Source organism: Nomascus leucogenys, chromosome 1a, assembly GCF_006542625.1.
Source record: "Nomascus leucogenys isolate Asia chromosome 1a, Asia_NLE_v1, whole genome shotgun sequence".
Classification (NCBI taxonomy): Eukaryota; Metazoa; Chordata; class Mammalia; order Primates; family Hylobatidae; genus Nomascus; species Nomascus leucogenys.
In genome coordinates this window covers 32,321,111-32,334,757 of record NC_044381.1, presented here as the reverse complement: position 1 = coordinate 32,334,757, position 13,647 = coordinate 32,321,111, and positions in this window count along the sequence as shown.

The window sequence follows — 13,647 nt, the reverse complement described above, 5'->3', positions numbered from 1 at the left end:
TCTGATCCTGGGCTGGGTGATGGGGTGATAGAGGCCAGGTGTTTCCTTCTGTTCTCTAAGTGACTGTCCTAAGTTTCTGTGTTCAACAGAGTTTCTGCTACCCCTTTGAAGTACTTCTGTGCTCCCCTTAAGTTATCTTCACTAAAATGTAGTTGTTTATTTGTTTTGGCTGTCTTTCTGTTGAAGATCAGGACCAAGGGCTTCTGACATCACCCTCTATAGATTATGTTAGTTCTTTACTTCCGTGGGCAAAGAATCAGTTTGAGCTTACTTCAGATATTTTCATGTTGTCATTTGCATCTTCATGAGTCATTCGAAATTTTATTTCTTTGTATTTCCTTTGAGAGAGTTAAGTGTCATTTTACTTTCCCCAAGAAGTTCTTCATTAAAACAGAATCAAACAAACATGAATCACCTTTTAAAATTTATTTTTTATCCTAACCTGAAATAAAATTCAATATCTGAAGAAAGACAATTAGTGTCTCCTCTGTAAACTCAACTAAGCTTATCTAATTTTGATTCACTATTTAGAGCAGGGGCTTATTCCAAGCTTTTGAGGCATGGTCATTTTTAAAATATGTTTTCTTGTGAGTAGTTGTTGTACACCTTTAGACTATAAGTCTATCTTTCAAGTCCTACTTTCCTTGTAAAGCTATGAGCATGTTTGTCAGGACTGAGTAGTGATTCACAGGAACGTAGGACCCACCGTCTATTTTCTTATGACTCTTACCCAGAATATCACATATGTGGCTAAATATCATAGGAGATAAAATATTTTTCAAAGACCTTTGCCCTATGCATTATACTTAAAAATATAAAATTCATCAGGTGAATAAAATTTTCCCTATTTGGCATGAACATTTTGAAAGTTAAAATATCTGTTTCTGACTCTTACAATATTCAGGGAGCAGTAGATACCCCTAACTGTATTTACCAAAGCAAGACATCAAAACTGGCATGATAATTTATTTTGGGGAAAGCCAATGCCTTTACACATGACTTCTACCAATAGAAGAAGAAAATGGAGACATAAGACAATAATCAAGGAGGTAATTTTCATTAGCACAGTTATTGCCTGTGTCATTATTGAATCATATGTGCCTATTGTGTAAGTGTTTGAAATGGTCTGCTCTACATTTATTTCTCTTGTGCCTACTTACTTTAGTTATTTCTAAATGTAAAGGAGATCCATAACAGCTGTCAAGCAAGGCTTAAGAAAATTGTTCTGTTCACGTAATCATACTTAAATATATATTAGAATATATACATATATGTATATGCACACACAGAATTCTACATATATATTATGGTCATAAAACTTATCTAGGCTATATATTTATATTCATTATATATATGTATATTATAAATTTATGTTTAATTATCAGCAGTCTTTCTGCTAGCATATAATTGCATTTTTTCACTTACATTTCTGGTTACACTTCACTTAAAATTATATTAAATTTTGCTATTTCTGGTTTTTATCTCTTATTCATCATCCCCCTACTGTGGTTATGGGCGCTTGACTGTGAAAATAAGATTCTTAGGTTCATGGAATCTTTGTTATACAAAATGTGTGTTAATGTCATTTTTATCTGCTAATAGCCTCCATAACCCGGAAAGCAATGAAAGGGAATGAAAATGATTATTTATTCACCAGCTTGGTAGAGCATGTCACTAATGAACCATGACTACAGATTGTCTGAACAAATTTCCAGGGTCAGGGAGGTCCTATCTTTTGATTTTCTTGAAAATATGCGTAATAATTATTTACATTTTCAATCCACATTTATTTTAGTAAATTGGAAATATGGTAGGTGTCATATACAGAAGATATGATGCTCGATAAGTGAAAATGCTATTAAATTTCTTGTGATGCACTATAGCGTTATACATTTTCCACTTGCTATGCAGTGGCAAATTTAGATTCTCTTAAATTCTTCCATATTTCAGTTATTAATTGGAGAAAAATCTCTTCACATAATTTAGATTCTTAGAACTTGAAATTCAATAAATATTGATTCAGTGTGCCTTAGTTCATGCCAGTTGTGTGGAATATAGATATTAGTAAGACACTCAATATCATCAAGAATTCATTGCAGAAGAAACAGCATACCAATGAATGTGTAGAATTTTTGAAGAAGGTTTCTCTGATTACCTTGTCTTTATTGCTGGGATTACCACCAATTAACATAGCAGCTAAAATTTCACTTGCTCTAAAAACTTTTTGTATTTATGTCACGTTGTGAGATTTTTTAGTTAGTGATCTAATACTTCCATGGTGTGTGTGTGTGTCTGTGTGTCTGTGTGTGTTGTGTATGTGTTTATGTGCATGAGTTTGGTTATAGTGCTTTATAACAATTATCATGTTTAGTCCATATGACAATTTTAAAATCAACATATATGTGTTTTTTCTGTCCTCATTCTAAACCATAGCTTATTTGACTCCCATGTAGTACTGCTAAATTATTGCCATTGTACATCTAGATCTTAAAGTCACCTTGTTTCACTCACTAAATGAATATTTTCCTTGCTCAGGATTTTACTCTCAATTAGTGCTACTGTTATTATCAGTGATATAGCCAAGAAGACCCATCCATCACCCCCAGTTCTGTTTCTTGACTTCCTCATTTCCAACAAACTTTTTAAAAATCTCCTCTATTTAACATTCTGATAATTACATCCTAGACCTGTTTATATCCAGAACCATAACTATATCAGTCTGACCCCTTCCATTTGCCCTTGACTCTAATTGGTCCACTCCAAACTATTTTTTACCTAATTTACACCTCCAACCTATCAATCCATCAAACTTTTACACTATCCAGTCTCCATATGCTATCTTCATTTCTCTTTGTACACACTTAGGCTCACAACCCATTATTTTTCCAGTTTTTGGCAAGCAATCTCCTGGACTCCCTTTTTTCCCTCTCTCCCTTCACTCTATCTGAGAACACCCTAATTTGGGTTGTAATATTCTTAAGTATTTTATCTTGCAGCTATCCCTTATTTCTCTGAAACATTAGTCTCCATTTCTACTGAATTATCCCCATCAGTTTGTCAATACATGCCATTTAAAGCCAATTAAAAAAAAAAAATTCTGGCCTGGCACGGTGGCTCACGCCTGTAATCCCAGCACTTTGGGAGGCCGAGGAGGGTGGATCACGAGGTCAGGAGATCGAGACCATCTTGGCTAACACGGTGAAACCCCGTCTCTACTAAAAATACAAAAAATTAGCCGGACGCGGTGGCGGGCGCCTGTAATCCCAGCTACTCGGGAGGCTGAGGCAGGAGAATGGCATGAACCCGGAAGGCAGAGCTTGCAGTGAGCCGAGATAGTGCCACTGCAGTCCAGCCTGGGCAAAAGAGCGAGACTCCATCTCTAAAAAAAAAAAAAAAAAAAAATCTGTTGACCCCTCCATTCACACCCAACCATTGCTCCATTTCTCTGCTTCTTTTTACAAAAACACTCCAAAAATGAGTTATTTCTCTTTCTTTTCTCCATTTTCTTGCTGCTTTTTCACTCTTCAACCTACGCTATCTCCCTCAAGTTTTCACCTCTCTGCTACTATGTTGAGGTCAGCAAGGATATCTCTTAGTGCCAAATTTAACTTTTTTTCTGTTGTCCTTTACATGCCTCACCAGTACCCTTGCACACAAATAGCTGCTCCTTCTTGAAATACCTCCCTCCGCTTGCATACCTTTTGATCCGTGTGGTAAACTGACTCTTTTAATATGTGTTCCAACGTTTCATATATAATTTATTATTTGAAAATTACATGTGCAGGAATTTTAGTAATGACCATGGCAAAGTATAGAGATTGAAACATTATTTTTGTTTGTGTAGCATGATTATAAAGCCAATCAATCTAGTGGTGGCTTCTTGTCTTTACATTGTGGCCAGGGAATTGTGATCCTGTAGCCAGCACTTGAGACAATGCCAATATTTTTCATCAGATGTAAGACTATAACATGCAAAACTATTCCCTTGATAGGCAACCTCAATTAGCTTGTTCTAGGAGTAAATTTTATGGAACCAGCCCAAACACCAAATTTGTAAGCATCTAATTTCCTGTGTCTATATTCCTTATTCTTAAAACTGGTAGATAAGGTTCTCTTATCTGCAACTAAATTCTGTATGATGTAGTTTCTGTAACATTCTCTTCTTGTTCTCTTTAATTCTCTTGTTGCTACTTTGGAGTATCCTTTGTGCTGATGGACACTAACCCATTTTCATTTTTTAGTTTAAATGTCTTATGAACTCTATATTTGTATATCAAACTTCTTACTTCATATCACCACTTGTATCTCCTTGACACATTCTAAAATATTCATTTTTTCAAGATAGTATACTTTTTCCTCAACTAGTACCTTTACTGCCCCATGAAATTTATTATCTTTCCAAAATTATGTATTTTGATAAATTGCTCAGCAATCAACCTGAATATCTCAAAATTTTCCAGAGATTATTTTATTTAATTCTCACAAAGAATCTTATGATGGAGGTACTATCATTATTCCCATTTTACATATAAGAAAATTCAGAGATGTGAGTAACTTCTGACATATTACATAGTTAATAAAACGTAGACCCAGGATTCAAAATGAAACCTACTTTCTTTTATTATTTATTTTATTTTATTATTATTATACTTTAAGTTTTAGGGTACATGTGCACAATATGCAGGTTTGTTACATATGTATACATGTGCCATGTTGGTGTGCTGCACCCATTAACTCGTCATTTAGCATTAGGTGTATCTCCTAATGCTATCCTTCCCCACTCCCCCCACCCCACAACAGTCCCTGGAGTGTGATGTTCCCCTTCCTGTGTCCATGTGTTCTCATTGTTCAATTCCCACCTATGAGTGAGAACATGCGGTGTTTGGTTTTTTGTCCTTGTGATAGTTTACTGAGAATGATGATTTCCAGTTTCATCCATGTCCCTACAAAGGACATGAACTCATCATTTTTTATGGCTGCATAGTATCAATGTACAAAAATCACAAGCATTCTTATACACCAATAACAGACAAACAGAGAGCCAAATCATGAGTGAACTCCCATTCACAATTGCTTCAAAGAGAATAAAATACCTAGGAATCCAACTTACAAGGGACATGAAGGACCTTTTCAAGGAGAACTACAAACCACTGCTCAATGAAATAAAAAAGGATAAAAACAAATGGAAGAACATTCCATGCTCATGGGTTAGAAGAATCAATATCGTGAAAATGGCCATACTGCCCAAGGTAAGTTATAGATTCAATGCCATCCCCATCAAGCTACCAATGACTTTCTTCACAGAATTGGAAAAAACTACTTTAAAGTTCATATGGAACCAAAAAAGAGCCCGCATCGCCAAGTCAATCCTAAGCCAAAAGAACAAAGCTGGAGGCATCATGCTACCTGACTTCAAACTATACTACAAGGCTAAAGTAACCAAAATAGCATGGTACTGGTACCACAACAGAGATATAGATCAATGGAACAGAACAGAGCCCTCAGAAATAATGCCGCATATCAACAACTATCTGATCTTTGACAAACCTGACAAAAACAAGAAATGGGGAAAGGATTCCCTATTTAATAAATGGTGCTGGGAAAACTGGCTAGCCATATGTAGAAAGCTGAAACTGGATCCCTTCCTTACACCTTATACAAAAATTAATTCAGGATGGATTAAAGACTTACATGTTAGACCTAAAACCATAAAAACCCTAGAAGAAAACCTAGGCAATACCATTCAGGACATAGGCATGGGCAAGGACTTCATGTCTAAAACACCAAAAGCAATGGCAACAAAAGCCAAAATTGACAAATGGGATCTAATTAAACTAAAGAGCTTCTGCACAGCAAAAGAACTACCATCAGAGTGAACAGGCAACCTACAAAATGGGAGAAAACTTTCACAACCTGCTCATCTGACAAAGGGCTAATATCCAGAATCTACAATGAACTCAAACAAATTTACAAGAAAAAAACAAACAACTCCATCAAAAAGTGGGCAAAGGACATGAACAGACACTTCTCAAAAGAAGACATTTATGCAGCCAAAAAACACATGAAAAAATGCTCATCATCACTGGCCATCAGAGAAATGCAAATCAAAACCACAATGAGATACCATCTCACACCAGTTAGAATGGCAATCATTGAAAAGTCAGGAAACAACAGGTGCTGGAGAGGATGTGGAGAAATAGGAACACTTTTACACCATTGGTGGGACTGTAAACTAGTTCAACCATTGTGGAAGTCAGTGTGGCGATTCCTCAGGGATCTAGAACTAGAAATACCATTTGACCCAGCCATCCCATTACTGGGTATATACCCAAAGGACTATAAATCATGCTGCTGTAAAGACACATGCACACGTATGTTTATTGCGGCACTATTCACAATAGCAAAGATTTGGAACCAACCCAAATGTCCAACAACGATAGACTGGATTAAGAAAATGTGGCACATATACACCATGGAAACCTATAATTTTAGATAATTCTACTTTTAATGACTAAACTATACAGCTTTCTAATGAAAATGAGTGGTTTTAAACTTAAAAGAGCTCTAACATTTGTCAAATGTTTTATACTGGGCCTAGGGGCTATGGTTAGAATCCCCATGGAATTATCACAACAACCTCATCTAATAAGCATGTCTATTGCTTTTTAAAAATGATAAACTATATATTCAAAGAGAGTCATAAATTTCTCAAATAAACTATCACTAAGGAAGAACAAAGACTAATGGCAGACAAGATATATATAGAAAAGGTGTTTAGTACCCAGGTATTTATAGGACATCTTCTTTGTTATTGGGCTGAGGTTTCCAAGAGAAGTAAGCAGGATTCAGATTTAGTATCTGGAACTCAGTGAAAGGGAGTAAGATTAGCAGAACTATAGTCAGGGGTTGTCATGTAGCAGGTCTTTATCTTTATCTTCCTCAGACAATGGTCCCCATGGAGATCAGTTACTTTGCCTGAACAAGACAGACGTGCAGGATCTGAAGCTGTGGTCTATCCACAGTAGTACAGTGTGTGAAGAAAGAAGAGCCTCTAAATTAGAGGAACCCTAAGGGGAGGGATGAGTTTCTCTCATGATTTCTCCTCCTTCTCCTCTTCTTGCTGCTTCTTATCCTCCTCCTCTTTCTATTTCTTCCTTTCCTCCTTCTTCTCTTCCTCTCTACCTTTTTTTTCCTCTGTCTCCCACTTTTCTCCCTTCTTCTTCCAATTGTGTCCTTTATTTTGAAAGGCATTTTCCTAAAAGTGAGAAAAAGAAACGTCAGGGTTGGAACCCTAAAGTCCAGAAGCAAGAAATGGCTGTTCAGAGTTGGTCACTGAAATCTGAATTTCCTTTCTTGTCATTTTCAAGAGTTCATGGATGAGTAAAATTTCAGAGCACGTCTTGTCCTGTAAGCCATTCATTCCTTCACTCATCCATTTATCATTTTCTTAAACACGTGTCAAATACTGGTAAGTGTGAGCTACTTGACTACCCTGAAGGTAGGAAAAAAAGCAACCTGAAGTTTTCCTGTCCTTGAAGGTTGACAACTCAGTAGACATACAGATCTAAAAAGAGGTAGAAATAATATTAAGTAATTTTTTAGCACCATGCCGTGTGCCTTGTACAGATTTAACACCTAAATCACACTGTGAATTAGGCATTATTCTTATTTTACAGATGAGGAAATTGAGGCCTGAGAAACATTTCTAAGATCACTCAGCTACTGAGTAGAAAGGCTATGATTATAACCCATTTTATTCAGACCCTGAAATCTGTACCTCCTTTACTACACTACAGTGAATCTTCTGATAGCAATACTACATATTAAGTGTTAAAACTTACTTAACATTTAAGATGCTGTGAAACTTTAGAAAGGGGCAAGTGACTTTGCATGTAGTTATTATAAAGAGTTTCATTGGAGTCTATATGATGCATTTGGATTGCATGTACCATTTTATTACGTTTTTAAAAATCAGATTCCTTGAAAAGTGCTGACTAATTGGATTTGTAATCTGGAAAAAAAAAGCAGTTTTTAAAATTCAGTTTATTTGGGGTTTTTTTGTTTTGTGTTTTTGTAACCACTATTTATGTGATTGATTTGCATCTGTGGAAACAACGCATAGCCAAAGCTCAGAGGACATAAGTATGGTGTATTGGTTACCTGTGACTGCTGTAGCAAATTACTACAAACTTGGTAGCTTAAAACAACAGAAATTTTATTCTCTGACACTTCTGGAGGACAAAAGTCTGAAATAATTTCACTGATATGGAACCAAGGTCTCAGCAAGGCCACACTCCTTCTGGAGGCTCTGAGAGAGTACATTTGTTACTTCTCCCAGCTTGTCATGGTTGTTGGCATTCTTTGGTTTATGGCCACATCACTTCAATCTTTAAGGCCACCAACTTCATATCTCTCTCTGCTTTGTCTTCACCTTGTCTTCTCTTTATGTGAGGCCCATCACTCTGCCAATCTTTTATAAGGACACTTCTAATAGCATTTAGGGCCCACTGGATAATTCATTATAATATCCCCATCTCTCAAGATCCTTAATGCAATCACATCTGCAAAGAACCTCTCCCCCTGGTAAAGTAACATAAGTTCTAGGAATTCGTACCTAATATCTGCAGGGGTGATTATTCAGTCTACCACGTATGGTTACCCAGGATGAAAATGTTTCCAGTCTTGACAATTTAAGAATGAAATAATGCTAGCATAAAGTGGACGATAAAATACAGCAAAGAGAGGTAGAGAATAGTACGGGCTATTATATCTTTCTGGAAAGGCCTCAGAGTATTTACCTCATGAAATAAAGATTAACATGTGCATCAGTCAAGATGAACTTGGGTATGCTGAAGAAAAAAAATGGCAAAACCATATTAAAGCTGATAAACCATCTTATACCAACAAAGGTTTCAACTGACTCCTATCACTTGTCTTTCATGGGTCAGCTGCAGTTCAGTTTCATGTTTCCTTCACTCTGGAACCCAGGATTATGAAGCAGCCTCTATGTGGATAAGTGTGTGTTGTTCTGGAAGAGGAAAAAAAAATCATAACATAAACTGACTCTTAAAATTTATTCCAGGCCGAGTGTAGTGGCTCATGCCTGTAATCCCAGTACTCTGGGAGGCGTAAGTAGGAAGATCACTTGAGTCCAGGAGTTTGAGACCAGCCTGGGCAACAGAGTGAGACTTTGTCTCTATAAAAAAATTAAAAATTTGGCTGGGTGTGGTGATGCATGCCTGTGGTCCCAGCTACTCAGGAGGCTGAGGTGTGAGGATCACTTGAGCCTGGGAAATCAGGATTGTTGTGAGCTGTGATCTTGCCCTTGAACTCCAGCTTGGGCAACAGAGTGAGACACTGTATCAAAGAGAGAAAAAAATTTTAAGTTTTATTTTAGAAATGACATACTGTTCTCACATACATGATTTGAACAAGTTTGGGGGTTTAATCCTTCTCCAGGAAGAGGTACCAAATATTTGGTAATATGAGTTAAGGCTAATTATTAATATAATATAAATTAAATATATTGTTACTATATAAATACACTACACAGATAACCAATAAATAGGGTAACAATAGATAGATAGATAGATAGATAGATAGATAGATAGATAGATAGAGCAAGAGAAAGAAAGAGGAATAAAGTATAAGGTAATCCTCCATTTTTGTGAACGAGAAAGTCTTTAAAAAATTTTTTTGGCCAGATTTCCTATGAATAAATTTAAAGATTGAGGTGAATATGTCAAATTCTACTTTTTGTAATGTTTAGTTTTGTAACTTAGTTGCATATTTAAAATCATGTGTGTAAAAATACACACGTACAGATTTAACTTTCTTCACTCCAATTTTATGAACAATTCAAACTCCTTTCATGGATCTTCTATATAATTCGTTGTCACCATTAGAAACACTTTTCAAATAATCTAGCGTGGAATTTTAAAACCGATCATCCTCAATTCCATTTATATTATCTGAAATGTAGCAACTTTAAAATTCAAGTGTGATCTCACCAGAAAAGTTAAGCCAAGTTCCAAGTAGCATTAACCAATACTGATACCAAATTCCAGTACCAATATAAATACTATGCTCTTTTAATAAATCTGTTGTTGTAAAGAAGTGTTTTCTTCATAACAAAAATATAAATTTTTATTACCTTTAAAAAAGATTTTTAAAGACATCTGTGAAGACAGCTAACAACTGATTGTGATATCATATAAAGTGTTAGTGACTAAATATTTGTTATATCTCTTTGCCTTCTGTTTTTACTGATAGCACCAGATTTTCTTGAGCATCTCAGACAACTGAGGTCATATTGTGCCTTCCTCAAAATATTTTATTTTGTTTAGAACAAGTTAATGGGGAGATGGCCTATAAGAAGGAAGCATTTTAAGGTCTGGGATACATGGGCAGAACGTGCAGGTTTGTTACATAGGTATACACATGCCATGGTAGCTTGCTGCACCCATCAACCTGTCATCTACATTAGATATTTCTCCTAATGCTATCCCTCACGTTGCCCCCTACCCACCAACAATCCCCAGTGTATGATGTTCCCCCCCTGTGCCCATACGCGTTCATTGTTCAACTCCCACTTATGAGTGAGAACATGTGGTGTTTGGTTTTCTGTTCCTGTGTTAGTTTGCTGAGAATGATGGTTTCCAGCTTCAACCATGTCCCTGCAAAGGACATGAACTCATCCTTTTTTATGGCTGCATAGTATTCCTTGGTGTATATGTGCCACATTTTCTTTATCCAATCTATCATTGATGGGCATTTGGGTTGGATCCAAGTCTTTGCTATTGTGAATAGTGCCACAATAAACATACATGTACATGTGTCTTTGGAGCAGAATGATTTATAATCCTTGGTGTATATACCCAGTAATGGGATTGCTGGGTCAAATGTTATTTCTGGTTCTAGATCCTTGAGGAATCTCCACACTGTCTTCTACAATGGTTGAACTAATTTATACTCCCACCAACAGTGTAAAAGCATTCCTATTTCTTCACATCCTCTCCAGCATCCATTGTTTCCTGACTTTAATGATCGCTATTCTAACTGGCATGAGATGGTGTTTCATTGTGGTTTTGATTTGCATTTCTCTAATGACCAGTGATAATGAGCTGATTTTCATATGTTTTTTGGCCACATAAATGTCTTCTTTTGAGAATTGTCTGTTCATATCCTTTGCCCACTTTTTGATGTTTTTTTTCTTGTAAATTTGTTTAAATTCCTTATAGATACTGGATATTAGCCCTTTGTCAGATGGATAGATTGCAAAAATTTTCTCCCATTCTGTAGGTTGCCTGTTCACTCTGATGATAGTTTATTTTGCTGTGCAGAAGCTCTATAGTTTAGTTAGATTCCATTTGTCAACTTTGGCTTTTGTTGAAGTTGCTTTTGGTGTCTTAGTCATGAAGTCTTTGCCCATGCCTATGTCCTGAATGTTATTGCCTAGGTTTTTTTCTAGGGGTTTTATGGTTTTATATCTTACATTTAAATCTTTAATCAATCCTGAGTTAATTTTTGTATAAGGCATAAGGAAGAGGTCCAGTTTCAGTTTTCTGCATATGGCTAGCCTATTTTCCCAACACTATTTATTAAATAGGGAACCATTTTCCCATTTCTTGTTTTTGTCAGGTTTGTCAAAGATCAGATAGTTGTAGATGCGTGGTGTTATTTCTGAGGTCTCTGTGTGTTCCATTGGTCTGTATCTCTGTTTTGGTACCAGTACCATGCTGTTTTGGTTACTGTAGCCTTATAGTATAGTTTGAAGTCAGATAGTGTGATGCCTCCAGCTTTGTTCTTTTGGCTTAGGATTGTCTTGGCTATACAGGCTCTTTTTTGGTTACATATGAAGTTTAAAGTAATTTTTTCTGATTCTGTGAAGAAAGTCAGTGGTAGCTTGTTGGGAATAGCATTGGATCTATAAATTACTTTGGGCAGTATGGCCATTTTCATGATATTGATTCTTTCTAAACATGGGCATGGAATGTTTTTCCAATTTTGTGTTCTCTCTTATTGAGAGGGAAGCATTTTAAAACCCATATATAAGATGACATATTTTGGAAGAAAGATTTTAGGGAGCAATCTTCTCTTATATCTGGGCATATATGGTTTATGAGAGAAAAGCAGGCTAAGGAAGAAAGGAATAGGTATAATTAAGCAAAATTCTTAGTTATCTCAATAGGAAACCAATAAAACCCTTGTGCAATCAGTAATTTACTAAAGACTTGCACGCATATATGATTTGAAGAGAGTAAAGCAACAACTGGAAAACATAAAATGTTAAATGTAGGTTTTGACATCTAAAGGGAGGGATTTGAGGATGGAGCAAAACCATATTTTAATTAAGATATCTTTATTATCTTATTTTAAAATTATATACATTATTGCTTTTAACAATTATAACACAGTTAAACAGCAACAAAAGAAATTTAACCCATTAGGCAATACTGTGGGCCTCATAATCCGTAACATCTAAAACAAATCTCTATGAGTATATGATAAACCTTAGGTAGCTTGCTCCTATAAACCCGTTATGAATTACTTTACTTCACTTAGAAAACACACCACCAAAACATATGCTGCCACTACAGAGCTCCTCTGCATGAATTAATGAAAATGCTGCTTTATGCTCTTTTTGTCCCTTTTGGCTGTAATTTGGAAATGCTTGACTATAGTGCTGTTTAGAGATAGTTATAGGTGGTCGCTAACATTTGTTATGCATCATGTCCTATGGATCCCCTTGGATACAAATGTTTTAATTACTCCAGTGGAATGAAGTGAAACACTTCACTCTATTGATTTGTCAGGTATAAGACATTCCTTGCTCTGCTAATTCTTGGCTCTGGCTGTTAAAGAGTCATGGCGTCTTGGTTTGCAGCCCAGAATAAGTTACATAAATAACTTCCTCGTGGCTGGTCCACCTCCAGACTTGATGTGGTGCCACTATTTGTTAATATCATATCAGTGAGCATACCTGCTCAGAATTTGCAATGGCTTTCTTCACCTAGAAATTGCAGAAACAGTGACAAGTTAAGCACATGAATACAGGTGAAATAGCATTACAGCCCATGGCATCACCCAGAATTCATTTACATAAAAAAGCTATTTTCATGATCAGGTGGACCATATATGTCTACTCTGCTCTTTTTGGCCCTGCTTTTAATAACATTACATAACTTAAAACTTTTCTAAAATAAATTCTTTCCTGTTGTTTTAACAGTGACAATTGTTATCTACAATATATAGAATATAATTATGGATTAATATTAGATTGATTTATATGCATTGTGTTATATAAAAGAGAAATTATATTTCCTTACCACTCCACTTATCACCATAGAAATGACATGAAAATTCAAATAACCTGCATCCATGTGATTATTTTCTGTGTTTAATATCGGGTGTCTCATACTGTGAGTAGGAGGTATCCATTTATTCCTGACTACAACTTAGATGAATGTTCAACATGTGAGGTGCAGTTTATGTGTATAAGAAGCAACTATGATAACAAGAAGTCCAAGCATTTTTCAAATAACTTCATGCACAACTTTACCCAGTAGGGGAACTACGTATGGAACAGGAGCACACTGCTCTAATTGAAGTATTTTGGTGATATATGGAAATGTTAGGGAAAAAAAA